The sequence below is a fragment of the Cydia splendana genome, chromosome Z (assembly GCF_910591565.1).
Source record: "Cydia splendana chromosome Z, ilCydSple1.2, whole genome shotgun sequence".
Classification (NCBI taxonomy): domain Eukaryota; kingdom Metazoa; phylum Arthropoda; class Insecta; order Lepidoptera; family Tortricidae; genus Cydia; species Cydia splendana.
Window position 1 is genome coordinate 49,068,535 of NC_085987.1, and position 16,278 is coordinate 49,084,812.

Here is a 16,278-nt window from a genome sequence, read left to right on the forward strand (position 1 = left end):
AAATTAAATAATCGGTTAATCCGATCAATCAAGAGATAAATGGGGGGAGCGCCTGTACACCCGCTCTCCTCCCCGCCCGCGCCCCTCTCGCGGCGTGTGCCACCGTGCGAGCGAGCAGTCGAGTCTCAGTAGCATGCAGTTGCGTTAAGCTCATTCAATTACTTATTCCTCTGGAAAAACCTGGTGTGTACAAAGTTGAGTGCAGTAGTTCGCACATTGGGCAGACCAAACGCACTATTGCCTGCAGAATTAAAGAACACATCGCTGCGGTCAAGAACAATGACTCTCGCAAGTCAGCTATTGCTCAGCGTCTCCTTGAGTCGGGTACAATAATCACTGGATCGAGTTGCATAGTCCCAAGGTCATTTCGACACCACTATATACCAAGATTGGTAAGAGAAGCCATTGAAATTCACAAATACAAAAATTTCAATCGTGAAGATCGGGTTTTAAATTGTCAAATGTGTGGAATCCTGTGATTTATTTGTCTAAAAATAACCAGTGAAATCCGAATCAAACTCGCGTAGTGACACTGTGAGTGTAGTGTACTTTCAAAATGTTTAAATGAATAAATAACATCTTATTATAATATTTTTTTGTTTTATTCATTTACCCCCTTTTCATAAAACTTTACAGGACTGATTTAGTTTAATTATGTTTTATCCCTTTCTTTGTTGTTATATTTTATTAACTACTTATTCGTTTAAATTTGATACATTTCCTTTGTGCTAGTTTTTATACGCGCCGTGCTGAATAAATGCTGGTCCTCGTACTCGTATTATACTCAAGGCATTAGTCTTAAATACTAAGTAGGTAATACAGATTACAGATTTATTTCAGATCTTTTTGAGGATCGGCCTAGACCGATATGGCTTCACATTTCACAAGCACGCCTCCTCCCGTGTTTGTAAAGCTAAACCGGTCTAGGCCGATTGCCAAAAAGATCTGAAATAAATGTATATCTTAGTATTTAAGACTAATGCCTTGAGTATAATAACGAGGACCATCAGCATTATTCAGCACGGCGCGTATAAAAACTAGAGATCTGAAAGAAATGTATTAGCATGTATTAGTAAATGAGACAAAGTAAGTCATAGTACAATTGAACAAGAATGGTATTGTACTAAACAAGCTTCATAGTTGAAATGATTAAACAATTAAGATTCAAATTGAACAATATCTTAGTTCAGGCTAATAAAACGCATAAGTCGGTGTAATCATGTTCTTAGTTGATCTTATTTGGGTCAAATAGTTAATACAGTAATTCTTCATGTTAACATTGATTTACATCTTAGTTGAAATCATTAAACATTTAAGATTCAAATTGACCAATATCTTAGTTCAGGCTAATAAGGTGCATAAGTCGGTGTAATCATGTTCTTAGTTGAACTTATTTGGGTCAAATAGTTAATACAGTAATTCATCATGTTAACATTGATTTACTTCTTAGTTAAACTAACTTGTTTGTTTTAGTTGTTACAGTTACGTATCATGATAATAATTATCAAGCCCTTAGTTAGTATAATTATTTTTCATGTAAATATTGAACAAGATCTTAATTGGTTCAGTTACATAACAATAGTAATAGCAATCAGAATTACCTTGTTTGATGTGTCTAAGTTCTTGTTAGGCTCGTATGGAATCAAGATGCTTGATTACGACTATCAAGATATTGATTGGGACAACCAAATTTTTTTTAGAGTGTACCATGCAAACTACCACCAAAAATTGGTTTGAACGAGATCTAGTTTTTCTTTAATAAGTACGTCATAAATCGTAAACCGCAATTTTTATGTTACTTGCTGCTACGGAACCCTTCATGGGCGAGTCCGACTCGCACTTGGCCGCTTTTTTTAAATCACTAGAAATAAGCTTGCCTGTGCCGTTCAACACGTCTGAGGTACGATTTTTTAGCTTTTAGGCAATATTTCCTAGGACACAGTAACCTTACCTGTGTCCCGGTACTCCCGGTCATACAGGGTGGCAGAAAAATACGTTGACAAAGAAGTTTTACTGCTGCAGCTTGTTGGTATAATTTTCGCAAACTTGTATTTGTGTTTCAAAACTAAAGGAGGTTATGTTGAAGGTAATTACTTTTTAGTACTTAATCTGATTGAAGTGTTCATTTTATATCCGTTATATAGGAACAGTCGTTCAAGTACTCGTAAGAAAATAAAACGTATCTTTAACCTTTTTACCCCGAAAACCCCTATATAGCAAATTTCATAGAAATCGTTAGAGCCGTTTCCGAGATGCCCGAAATATACCTATATTTAAACAAAAAGTGCTCGTTTAAAAGTATTAGATCGTATTCAAATTGCCTACTTTATTTTCTAATAATAAACTTTGTTTCTTCTTGGGGACGTTATATTTGTGGCCAGATTTATAAGTAATTCGTTACTATAGAGTTTCTTCCGGTGTAGACAAGAATAATGTGTTTATTCAATACTGCCCGGTCTATGGTCCTATTTCTAGGGTTCTGCGGCCACACGTTGAAACCTTTTCTCGGAATTTATGGCAAAAAAGCGAAAATTAATAATAAGTATCTTTGTGCTTTTAAAATGTATCAAAGGTTCATAAATATGTCAATTAATGATGTTCAATTTTTCTTTCAACCGGCAGTTTTAGAGATTTCAAATTAAATTTAGTATTATAGATAGAACCATTTTTTATTTCAAGTCTTTTGATAAAAAATAATTATGTTTTTATTACCTGGGACGCTCGGTAGGGCGCAGGCGCGATCTCCATGCCGATAACTGGCGGGAGATGGCACAGGATCAGGACAACTGGCGTGTACTCGTGTCGGAGGCCAACACTCATTTTGGGTCGCTGCGCCATTAAGTAATATTTTTTTCTGACAGCGTTAGAGAGTTTAATTGTAGTTTCATAATGAAAAATTATATTAGCATAAATATTGATTTAACCCTTTATTATTAGTAATACATGTAGGTCTATAATTTATTTATAAGTTGCAACTGAACTGCAATTATCCAGACCCTTAGGTTAAACGCTCAACGCTCACTCTTGACCGTTTTATTTATTATCAATAGCAAACCGCGCAAAATGTAAATTTGTACAATGTGTATTGCCCACTGAGGTGTACAACCACAAAAAACACAATTGTACAAAAGATCACAAACGCCTCCCCACAACAAACGCTTTACGATCTTTCGACTTAAATGTGCCTACGCGCAGCTGTTGAGCTTAACACTGGGCGTCATTGGATTTTCAACTTTATCACTTTAACTATAGAGTTTAAATTGAGACGTGGTGTTTTATTTTCATACAGGGTGTGTGTTGACAAATGAAAGATGACAATAATATTGTTGTATTGTGGTCCAACAATGATTGTTGTGGCTCGCATTGTTGTATGTTTTTATTGCTTTTTTTGTCCATATATAGGTCATGATGTCTCCATCGCTCGACTGCGGAGAGGAGGGTCATGTAATGTTTCCGGAACGTTTGTTCCACGCGAAGATATCACGATTCACGCATTTTTCTAGTAAATCATGTTTTTACGGAGATAATTGATGTAGTTGCTGCTGGTATTAGTTCGTTTAGACATATTGTAGATGTTTTAAATTGAAAGCTTCACCGTGGGGCTTATACCACTGCAAGTCCACAACATGGCGGAAGCAAAATAAAACCGTGCTATAATCTGATCAAAAATGAAATAAATAACCAAAAAAATAAATACTAAATTATAACTCTAACATTAGACAGGTTAACATAAGGAATAGGTACTGTCAGAAATATACCTATGCTCAATAAACGTGCCCTGTACCTACTCAATAAACCTTTTTTGCGTTATAAGTGTGTCCCAGTCATAGGTGCTTTGCGTTAGGAAGTACGCCGATCTTGGCTGTATGGTCTACAATTTGTACCTACATATTATGTTACCTAAGGCTTTCCGATTTGATTTTCTAACTAAAAAAATTACTGGTTAGGAAACGAGGACCTAATTACATATCTCGTTAGAAAATTGAATCGCGAATACCACAAATCTCCCTAAGCAAATCTCGTCTCAAATAAAGGTTTGATTTTTTTGAAGTGAAAACTTCTTTAGCGGCGCTGTGCTCTTTTTGTGACGGGCAAAAAATGTTAATCTCGCGACAGGTCACGTGACCGTAAGATTCGTAAGACGTAAGACGGACACGTGACCTAATCGAAAAACTGTTACAATGTCATTGAGTTTTTCTTTAGTGATTTAAATGCCATCTAGTGAGTTTCCCTCTAACTGGTACTAATATAAGTCGAGTACTAAGAGTGATGTGCTTAGGGATTTCAAGTAATGCGACGAAATAACGCTAGATGGCGTTAACCTCAATTATACATAGTGCTACAGACATTTTGCACTAGATGGCGCTGTTATTAATATTTTGACGTAAGACGTAAGACGCTTCGTAAGACGGACACGTGACCTGATCGAAAAACTGTTACAATGTCATTGAGTTTTCACTTCTGCCGGCACTCCCGGAGTGCAACCCGTTGTTTACCCATGAATGTTAAAATACGCCACAAATGAACGACCTGATCCGATAATGTTATAGTTTAACTCGAGTACAAACCCCGTTCAGCCGAGCGTTCATACAAACATACATACAAATAGTGCAAGCCAGCAAAATGCGATTTGACGCTTAACGGCGCGGAACATCATATTATCTGTAATTACTAACACCAGCAAAATTGAATCTTATCACGACGTGTTAACGTTCAATCTCATTCGGAGCTTTAGGAGCGACTTCAATAAATTTCGAAATAATCTGCGTAAGCGAATTTGAATTTTAGTTATACCTATTAAGATCCTATTTAATTTGACCGGCGCTTTTAATTAGGGTTGAGCAGTGATATAAAGCAAACTGTTGAAGTCGGTATCGCGTAGGGTTGCCTCAATTGTTTTAGCTAAATCGTGAATCGTTGAGCTGCCAATCAACTGTATAGGTGATTAGTAAGTGTTTGTGAGATTCGCGTTTGAATTTGAAATACAGTTGCATGTTGTATAGATAGTATAACACGCACAGTTAAACGTTTGATACCATTTGGAGCTATAATCCGTGCAGCAGTTCAAAACACAACCAGCTACGCCAGTGGCTCCGTCCGCGTAACATTCTATAATGTGGAATTTCTGTAAACCAGTCGGGATAGGCCCAGAACTTTATTACTGTTTATGTTCATCTAATCTAAATCTAATCTAAATCTATTTAGTACTGTAGGTGGTAAAAGTAATGTTTAAATATGCAGAATTACTTTCGCATTGATAATTATTGGTACTTAGTGCCCTTATATATCGCTGGCCCAATATTACAGGGTTCTATGTTTCACTTTTATCGAACTTAAATTTGAACGTTGTCATAGTGACATTAAGTAGAATTTCAACTATCTTGAAAATGTAACATAGAACCCTGTAATTTTGGGCCAGCGATATCTTATAAAATTTATTATGTTTATATATAAAAAAAATATACTCCATCAATTTCGTAGTGCACTAAACTACCAAAAAAAATTGAAGTAATAATTTTTGTACAACTTCAATAACATACGGGCTCCTTCATAAAATATGTACAGATGCTAACCCGTCGGGGTCGCGGCCCTTAACTCGGCCAAACATCATCGAGTACGATTAAAATGTCACTGTTTGTGTTCAAGTGTTTATTTGTGTGCTTGTGTGTTGTGTTATTGTGTGCTCGAGTGTTTTATCTGGGTTGCGCCGGTTTTGAGAGCCGTCGTTGTTTTGACACCCTGTATGTTTGTGGGATCGAGTGCTTTTAATGTTTTTATTGTTTTCGTTATGTAAATATAGTTTCGTTCGAATTAGTTGTTTGAACTGTGACTTTAGCATTTATTATCAGGTACCTATACAATACTATACGTTGGTGCCTATGTTTCCCAATTTAGGGGTCATCTATCGATGGGATATTTTTTAAAACAAAATTTAAAAATATGAAAATTTGAGGAGCTTTTACTCCTGTGCGTATTATTTGTAATATCACAACTAATAAATTTTTAAAAGCAGTAATTTACCCCCGATTGATATCAGTTCTCTCTCTCAACCTGCATCTAGAAAATATACCTATATTTCCTTGTAACGTAGGTTATTTAATGCTCTCACTGTACATTCTATAAAACAATCATAAATCTTTCCTTTTTTATATTCAGTATATAATTATATATTTAATAGCACGCTCCAACTGCCACGACTGCCACGAGGAATGGTTCAGAAGATTTTGAGTTTACAAAACGTCCCGCTTGGCGCGCTGTCAAATGAAATTCACACTATAGGGGTTCAGAACAGTCGCACTCAGGTGCTCACAAATATCTGAACATGACTACAATAGGTTTATTATCGCCAACGCGTTATAAGTAGTAAGTACTGTCAAGGATCAAGGAATTCATTATCAGTACCATTAGAGGTACAATCTAGCCATACATTTATTATGGCGTACTTGCTCTTACAAAAACGGACAGACGTACACACAGCCACACACACAGAAGAACACCTTCTCAATATCAAATGATCATACATAAGTTTCGAGAAATATTAAGTAAGTGCCGAAGTTGCAAAGCCACACGCGGGACCGCTTAGCGTCGAAGCTTCCTAAAAAGCACACGCGGGACCGCTCTGCTTCGAAGCTTCCTAAACTTAAAAGCCACACGCGGGACTGCTCAGCTTCGAAGCTTCCTAAAAACCACACGCGTGACCGCTCTGCTTTGAAGCTTCCTAAACTTAAAAGCCACACGCGGGACCGCTCTGCTTCGAAGCTTCCTAAACTTAAAAACCACACGCGGGACCGCTCAGCTTCGAAGCTTCCTAAAAGCCACACGCGGGACCGCTCAGCTTCGAAGCTTCCTAAAAGCCACACGCGGGACCGCTCAACGTCGAAGCTTCCTAAACTTAAGACGAAAAGGGATAAAATCACGTGACCGATTCTCCAGGATATAAATTAACGTAACTCGCATTTGCCTCTTTGGGTATCAACATTATAGAAAATATTTTTACGCAATTTGAAGTATATTAACCACAGTTGAAATATTATATGGAATTTGTTTTGTCAAAAAATGGAACATGTGTCAAAGAAGGGGCATATCTATAGGTTAACATAATGCAATGTATTCTGTAAAACTATTTTCCATAATGTCAATATCCGGGGATGAAAATGAGGACAACGTTTGTATGGAGAAGCGTGTCGTCCTCTATCCTCATAACAGTGTGTATGGCCCGAATGTCCCCAGCTGAAAACTGCCAGGTCGCCGTTCTCATAGTCTCATACCGAGGTGAGTACAAATCGGTCCTTATCACAGCCATCGCCGCGGGGGGCATGGAACCATTCCCAGGGCTGCCCCGTGCGAATGCAGCGCGCCATTGTACAACCCTAGCAGGCGCCGCCAACTGTTTATTTGCAAACACGGCTCCGGACCGCCCGGTGCGCGACCCCTGCCTCGAAATACGAAACGGATCTACCTTCCCTTTCTGTAACCCTTAGGAGGGAAAGGGATGGTGTGTTCGGAATAGACCCCCTGGCCAGGAAACCGGAGGCGAGTATGGTTACGTCGCTTCCTAGCTGGGCGTATGTATTGTTGGATATGTTTATTTGTACTTTTTTTGGAAAGGTGCGTACGTGGCTATTATTAAAAAAACTAATAATTGAGCTGTTACGAGTTGTTAAATTGTATTACTTTTTCTCGCTTAGGCACGTTACTTTCCTAACCCAGCACTATAAGTAGGTACTAGGCCTGTGTATGACGCAGCAGGCACACGAGCAGACGGCCAGCTCGCAACACCACATACATACATAGTATATATCTTGCTGGCCTTTGAGATGGAAGCTTGTACGCTCTATTACGCTCTTGCAGCGGGATTTACATTACGAAATTGGTGGCGTGAAATTAATTAAATAAATAAATATTTAGGACATTTTTACACGAATTGACTAAGCCCCACGGTAAGCTCCGTGAAGGCTCGTGTTGTGGGTACTTAGACAACGATATATATAATATATAAATATAAATACTTAAATACCTACATAGAAAACAGAAAATAACCATGATTCAGGAACAAATATCTATGTCATCACACAAATAAATTGACGACGACGACGACGGTTGATTGATTGAATTGGTTTGACGACCGGTCTGGCCTAGTGGGTAGTGATCCTGCCTGTGAAGCCGATGGTCCTGGGTTCGAATCCCAGTAAGGGCATTTATTTGTGTGATGACACAGATATTTGTTCCTGAGTCATGGTTGTTTTCTATGTATTTAAGTATTTATATATTATATATATCGTTGTCTGAGTACCCTCAACACAAGCCTTCTTGAGCTTACTGGGGGACTTGGTCAATCTGTGTAAGAATGTCCTAAAATTTTTTTTTTTTTTAATAAATGCCCTTACCGGGATTCGAACCCGGGACCATCGGCTTCATAGGCAGGGTCACTACCCACTAGGCTATTAGAGACCGGTCGTCAAATCGATTTCGTGACATTAGTTTTATCAACAGTTTCACGTGTAATTGAAATATTTTCGTAATGAATGCATTAATTTCATGAAAGCAAATCAATTTCGTGCCCTGCGCGATTTTTTGGTGAAATTAGTGTCATGCAACTAATTTCGTAGTGTAAATATGCGACGTGAAAACTTAGTGTCGCGAAAGTGTCTGCGCTGTGCGGAGCTTCGATGCTGATGGGGCCTTGGTCACTGCGATACTGTGAATTCCACGACACTAATTATTTCACGAAATTACTTTCGCATATATCGAAATTACTTTCGTGAAACTGATTTCAACATGCATGACACTAATTTCGTAATGTAAATCCCGCTTTAGGTTTGAAGGTCGTATCGGGCCGGAAATACCGCGGGCGACAGTTCATTCCCCAGTGAGGTTTCCGGAAGAGTCTGGAGAAACGCATACTTGAGGACTGCCAACCATCTAACGAAGTATCCTAAGTAGCGAAGATGGAAATGATGTCGCGTAGAGCGACGGCGGAAGGGATTCATCCTACCGAACAATTCTTCGGAGGAATCCCCTTGCCTGAGCATTGTCGGAACTACATACATCGGTTCTTTATGATGATTTCCTTCATGAAGCCGTGTACAAAACTACTCAGTATGTGTGTGTGTGTTTACTAGTCAGTATGTAGTAACGTTTATCGATACAGAACCTCACCAAATCAACGGAATTCAGTAAAAATAAAGACTTATAAATCACACATAAAACCGGGTATCTTTGAGTCCTCGATTGATAATAAAATATTTGTATATTAGTATCAAATGCAAAATCAGTATATTGTAAGTGGCCGAACTTACGTACTAATGTAACGATCTTGTACTGTAGACCCTTTCATATATATAATTAGGTGCATGTTGAAACAACAGTTCTTTTACGACTCCGAGTGTTGTTCCATTATACGAACATGTTTTTTTCGCTAAAAGTCTTCATTTGTTTTCCTCGTCGTAGTAAATGCGATTTAATTACTTAGCACTTAAAGTCTAAATTTAACCAAGGTGAGTACCGGTAAGAGTGGAGGTAAGGCGTTCTAAATGTCCTCAAATGCTAATGTCAATTGGCGTGTTCTTCTTGCGACAGGATACTTTGCCTCTCAAGTATAAACCCCTTTGCCTTTACATTTTTCCATAGTCAGCTATTTTAAATAAGTACATTTAAATACATTGAAATGATTTGACTTTTAGTCGCACATACAAAAATGTTAAGACGCAGTCGAGTAGCTATTTTACCTCTAACGCAAACTTAATCATAATAAAGCAAGCATTCGGGTAAAAAACATTTCAGAAAAAGGTCTCTTCTATAACTATATATCGCGTTTATCTTTCTTGAGTCGCGAGTACTAAAAAAAACCCGGCCAAGTGCGAGTCGTACTCACGTACGAAGGTTTCGTACCATTACGCAAAAATGGCAACAAAGAACACATTTGTTGTATGGGGCTCCTAAAATATTTATTATATTCTGTTTTTAAGTATTTGTTGTTATAGCGGCAACAAAAATACATCTGTGAAAATTTGAACTGCCTATTAACTATCACGGTTCATGAGATACAGGCTGGTGATAGACAGATAGACGGACAGGAGGACGGATAGCGGAGTCTTAGTAATAACCCTAAAAAAATATTTAGCCTTTAAGGGTGCCAATTAACTTTTCTTTTGCGATGTCTACAGGAAAGACGCGAACAAGTTAAGTATAAAATATAATGTGTACGAGTCATTTACATTACATCTTCGACCAACCAGGTAGGTACCATAAAGAGCGCTCCACATGCTGCTAAAAAACTTACCGCAATAAAAAGAATCGTTAGGTAGCGGACACATATAAAACGCATTTAGATAACTCCTGATAGACGTTGTAAAATCGAGCGACATCTCCATCAAGTAGCTATACGACTCGAAGTATTATAAAAGTAGCATAACAGTCGTCACTTTGACTAATGGTTCATTATGCAACTAAATAGTCAGATAAACTTATTGTCGTGTAGCAAGGTCGAATAAATGTTTATTCTACAATTTTATACAACTAAGTAGTCGGTGAAACTTATAGTCGTATAGCAAGGTCGAATAAATGTTTATTCTACCATTTTATACGACTACATAGTCGGTAAACATATTGGCGTATAGCAAGGTCGAATAAACGTTTATTCTACCATTTTATACAACTAAATAGTCGGTAAAGTTATTGTCGTATAGCAAGGTCGAATAAACGTTTATTTCTACCATTTTATACGACAGTCGTATAGTAGGTATCACGACGACTCCTATAGAACTTTCTTACACGACAGTTGGTCGCATAGAGGTCCTCATTATTATGGTCGTAATAATGTCGTAGTCACGACAATTTTGTGGTATGAATATAAATTATGCGACTTTTAAACTACTAATAGTTGCTTACACGTCGTAAAAGTGTTCCTTATAGAACAGTCGACTAACTGTTACTATGGCCGCTATCCGTATTTAAGTAGCAAAAGTGCTATTATACTACCACTATTTAATCAACAGTCGAATAGATGTGGTAAAATAAACTATTATACGACTTTTGAAAAGCTATGGCGACCATTCCAATTCAAACGTATAGATTATACAACCTCAAGTTGTATAACTGTCGCATAAGGCATCTGCTTAATAATTTGTTAATCAAAATAATTAAATAAGTAAGAATTTCAAAAGCGCATCAATAATTAGTTATAAACTTATATAGCAAACATCAGTAAATTTAACTGCGCAGTAGTTTACAGATATAATATACACTTTTATCTCCTATTTCATAAACCACCAACTTAAAAAAAATGGCTACTTATATCTTCTTTCAAAGATACAATTTCACACCACTTGCTGTTAATATTGATGTCATTTTTGACACGAGCCGACGCGGAACTTGCGTTGAATAAATAAGCTATTTATACGACCTTTAAGCAGCGATAACTCAACTTAAAGTCGTATAAATATCGTATTTCTCACCACTACTCTTCCTTAAGTCGATTAAGCGTCGTAGTAGTTACTGTTTATATGACGAAGTGTCGAATCGGCGACGCATATACGGCGACTATGTAACAAAATAGGTATTAAAACGACCATTACTCAACTTTTTTACGACTTTAAGTTGTAGCTGCGCCCAAATCGCGTCGTATAAACGTATATACGACGGTATACGACCATAAAATTTGGTCGTATAAACCTTAATTTTGCTTCAAATTGTTAGCTAGGTTCCCTCTCTGTCGCACTTGTACATTCGTACGTAAGTGTGACAGGAAGGTAATACGTCGAACGTGATTCGCGGTAGGGCCTGTTCAATCCATTAACGAGGGCGATCGTCGACATTTGGGGGTTATATTATTAGTGATCGTACAGCATTGCCACGCTGAGTTATCATGGTCCGACTCTGTTTGCAATCTTCAATCTTGACTTTGAATGTTGACTCAAACTTAGGTACCTACACTACCTACGTACGATATGTCATTAGATATTCCCGTTGCCCTTCGAGGAAGTGCACAAAAATAACCAAATATCAATTTTTACACAAAAAAAAAGAAATGAAAATGCTTAAATTGGAGCTATATCATTATACATATGAGGTTTTGGTGCTGTAAGTACTTCCGTTTGAGCCAAATACCTTTCGCCAAATTTCACTTCCCAACAAACTTATCGCAGTAGTTTCATTTCCCAAATAAATCATTAGCAAATTTACACTTCGCAATTAATCTGTTTGGCCAAGTTATCATTTGGCATCATTTATCTTTGTCAAATTTTATTAAGACAAAAACTTATTTAGCAAACGTTTTTTATTGGCTAATATTATATTCCAAAAAGATGTTTGGTCAAATTGTCACATCGCAAATTTGACAAATAGGTATCCTTATTTAAATTTGTACCTTTTGTTGTGTTAATATAGGTACGTTAAAGTCTACGTAATTTGGGTGGGTTGGGTTAGGTTTGAACTTGAACTGCGATCCTCACAAAACCGAACCGCTATCAGAAAAGTGGGTTAGGTTAGGTTAGAACTGCGACCCTTACAGAAACGAAATGCTATGTAAGTACTAGAAAAAGGTCACGAAGTGGATTAATTAGTTTAATACGATGAGATGTAAAAAACTTGCATGACATTTTTAACGAAAATGTGGTTTAAATTTTGGTGGTTATTTACTATTTTTGGGTTACAATGATTACTATGGTGTTATTTGCTTTGATAGGATAGCAAAAAAATGTAACAAATTTGGTTATCATTTCACATTAAAATGGAGTTTTAATTTTGGTGATCATTTACTATTATAATATTGGCATTAAAAATATTTTTTTGACGTTACATTTTACTATATCTAATGATCAGTTAAACACCAGCCAAATAAAAATACTGCAGGCTCTATTGGGATGTAAATCGTATGCCATGCAATATTTTGGGTTTACTAATATGTGGCCGAAAATTGTATGGCAAATTATCACTACCCAAACTATTTTTCCCATAGTATCATTTGGCAAAACTATCAGATGGCAGACCAATGTTTCGCATATGATTATTTACAATATTATTGTATGGCAAAATATTTAGTTGGTCATGTTTCAAAATGTCTTTTATTGTTATGTCGAATGTATTGATAGGCATAAATTATTTTTTGCCTAATATTGTGAATAACCTACCCATCCCTGGGAGCAGTTTCGTTTCTAGGGTCATAAAAAAATAACCCTAACCTACCTATCTCTGGGAGCAGTCTCATTTTACGGGTCATAAAAAAAATAACCCTAACCTACCTATCTCTGGGAGCAGATTCGTTTTTAGGGTAACCAAAAAAAAAATAACCCTAACCTACCTATCTCTGGGAGCAGATTCGTTTTTAGGGTCATCAAAAAAAAATAACCCTAACCTACCTATCTCTGGGAGCAGATTCGTTTTTAGGGTCACCAAAAAAAAAACCCTAACCGACCTATCTCTGGGAGCAGTTTCGTATTTAGGATCATCAAAAAAAAATAACCCTAACCTACCTATCTCTGGGAGCAGTTTCGTTTTACGGGTCATAAAAAAATGCTAAATATAGTTGTGATCCAATAAAAAGTATGCGAAATTTCAATTTGGGCAAACGTTATTTAACAATAAATAGTTAGGTATAATAAAACATTTGCTTAGTAACTATTTTTCTAAATAAATATGTAGTGGTAAAATGAACATCTGCTAAATAAAATTGTGTTCAAATAAAAATTATGCTAAATAATAATATGCTAAGCATTGGTTTGCCAACTAAAAGTACTGCAATAAGTTGGTTGGGAAGTGAAATTAGGCGAAAAATATTTCGGCGAGATGGCAGTACACCAATATTTTGGGAAATGTTAGTCATGCCTAACGGTACATTTGACTAAATAATACTTGGTAAAATGAAGTCTGACCAAGTAATTTTTTGTTAAACAATAACTTGCCAAAAAAGAATTTTGCTAACTGTAAAATTGCCATAAGTTGTTTTGCCAAATATTTTTTTGGGAAATGATAATTTGGGTAAAATAGTTTGGGATGTGATACTTTGGAAAACGTTTTTGGCCCATTCGTTAAGTAGTAAACCACTTATTACTTATTAACACACAGTATAATTATATTAATTATATCTCAAATCAAAAACAGATTCCAGTATAAAGCAATAAAGTTTAAATAAATTCTCGACAGCGGACGGCTCGACCCCGAGGCACGCTCGGCCGAGCCAACGTGCGCCCGCACGGCCCCGAGGCACGTCCACACAGACCGAGCATTTGGCTCGCGAGGCTGCTTCGCGAGCGCGTGCGCTTAGCGGAGACGCGGCTTATGAGATTTTTACTTTTTACTAACACTTACCTAGGCGTAATTGAGCAGAGTAGTGCTATTATTTATTCTGTGACAGAGTACAAAAAGTAGAAGACGTATACGACACTATGCGTAAAGCAGTTGTGAGTCAGGTGCAATTTGCTCGTGATCTTCCTGCAGGCGCACAAGTGATTGTGTATTTTCATCACCTGGCACTACTTTTCCCCCAAATAAAACGCCTGGCATTGTTATATTTGAATTAAATAGATAATTAGCTATTATATCACGCCAAACTCAGAGCTCTATAAATTGCACACCTTCAATTGATTTTACGACCCCTTTGTTGCCCATTCACTCACGCACCCACCGCTGAACAGCTGCCAGGCGCCCTAATTAATTAATAATGATAGTATGGCACACTAACTAGAGGGATTTCGTTGCTCTATAAATTGCATACCTATACCATTTGTTTATTTGTTGCATACAATTAACACTTACAGTTCAACCTTACATGCTAAATAATTGGAATTACATTACTTAATAGCTAACAACATGCATTATTCGAATAAATAAGTGAGGTGATTATTATAAGCTTATAAGTAACTACATTAGATTTAAATCTATAACACATTACTGACATTACATTAGAATTACTATTGCCGTGACTAGCTCGCCGGCTATATGGCTGCTGCTCGCAACGGCAACGCAGGCGCAACTCCGCAGCGACGCCGTTTTCCCTAGCGCTGACCCGCTGACTAGACGCCGACGCTCCAAAGACAATAGTGTGAGCTCTCTATAAAATTTAAACAGGTAGGTACCTATGTTATATTTAACCTACACACTTAAATGACACTTACACATGCCGTGTTGCGTGTGTGTTCAATGAATGAACGAGTAACCTTGACTACTTCTTACCCTTATTAGGTAGGGTAGGTATTCTTACGTAATAATTATCTATTTTCCCCTTCATTGGCTTGTCAGTTATCACTATAGCGTATTGTATTATATTGTAGTATGGAACGTAGATATCGATTCTCGTGTGACATGCGATAATGTTGCGTAATATCATTATTAGAGTACAGCTTTAAAACTTTGTCAGTTTGATGTATCGTATCTTATATTATCGTATTTTGTACTAGTTTTAGGAGTGTATATAATAGCTGAAATAATTAATATTCTACAATAGTTAGATTAACTCGAAATTGATGACAAACGTACATTGACAAACGCCAAACAATAAGAATAAAATCACTTCCAATGTATTTAGGTTAGCGTTGTTCATCAAGTCTTATTCACTTCCAATGTTTTTGGATTAGCGTTGGTCATCTACTTATTCACTTCCAATATGTTTGGGTTAGCGTAATTCATCTACTTATTCACTTCCAATGAGTTTGGATTAGCGTAATTCATCTACTTATTCACTTCCAATGAGTTTGGATTAGCGTAATTCATCTACTTATTCACTTCCAATGTGTTCGGGTTAGCGTTGTTCATCTACTTATTCACTTCCAATGTGTTTGGGTTAAGTAGTTCATCTACTTATTCACTTCCAATGTGTTTGGGTTAGCGTAGTTCATCTACTTATTCACTTCCAATGTGTTTGGGTTAGCGTAATTCATCTACTTATTCACTTTCAATGTGTTTGGGTTAGCGTAGTTCATCTACTTATTCACTTCCAATGTGTTTGGGTTAGCGTTGTTCATCTACTTATTCACTTCCAATGTGTTCGGGTTAGTGTTGTTCATACCTATCTACTTATTCCAAATTTCAAATCGATAGCTTCAGTAGTTCTCGAGAAATTTAGGAATGTGACAGACAGCCAGACAGACGGACGGACGGACAGAGTCGCACTATAAGGATTCCTTTTGTACCTTTTTGGTACGGAACCCTAAAAATGTATCGGGATGACAGATGCTACAAGAAGTCACGTGACTATTTCCATCCATTATTTAAGCTTCGATTAGCGTTTTCTACCAATGATTGTCATTTCGGCTAGGCCCTAACGGTCTCTATCGTTGGTCC

The 16,278-nt window shown here is 37.1% G+C and overlaps 1 protein-coding gene and 1 long non-coding RNA gene across 3 annotated transcripts in view; both read right to left on the reverse strand.

Annotated features, from left to right (window-relative positions):
* LOC134804170 (uncharacterized) overlaps positions 1–16,278 on the reverse strand; it is a 442,923-nt gene that overhangs the window by 107,716 nt on the left and 318,929 nt on the right. The window lies entirely within an intron of this gene.
* LOC134804097 (protein apterous-like) overlaps positions 1–16,278 on the reverse strand; it is a 178,515-nt gene that overhangs the window by 85,347 nt on the left and 76,890 nt on the right. The window lies entirely within an intron of this gene.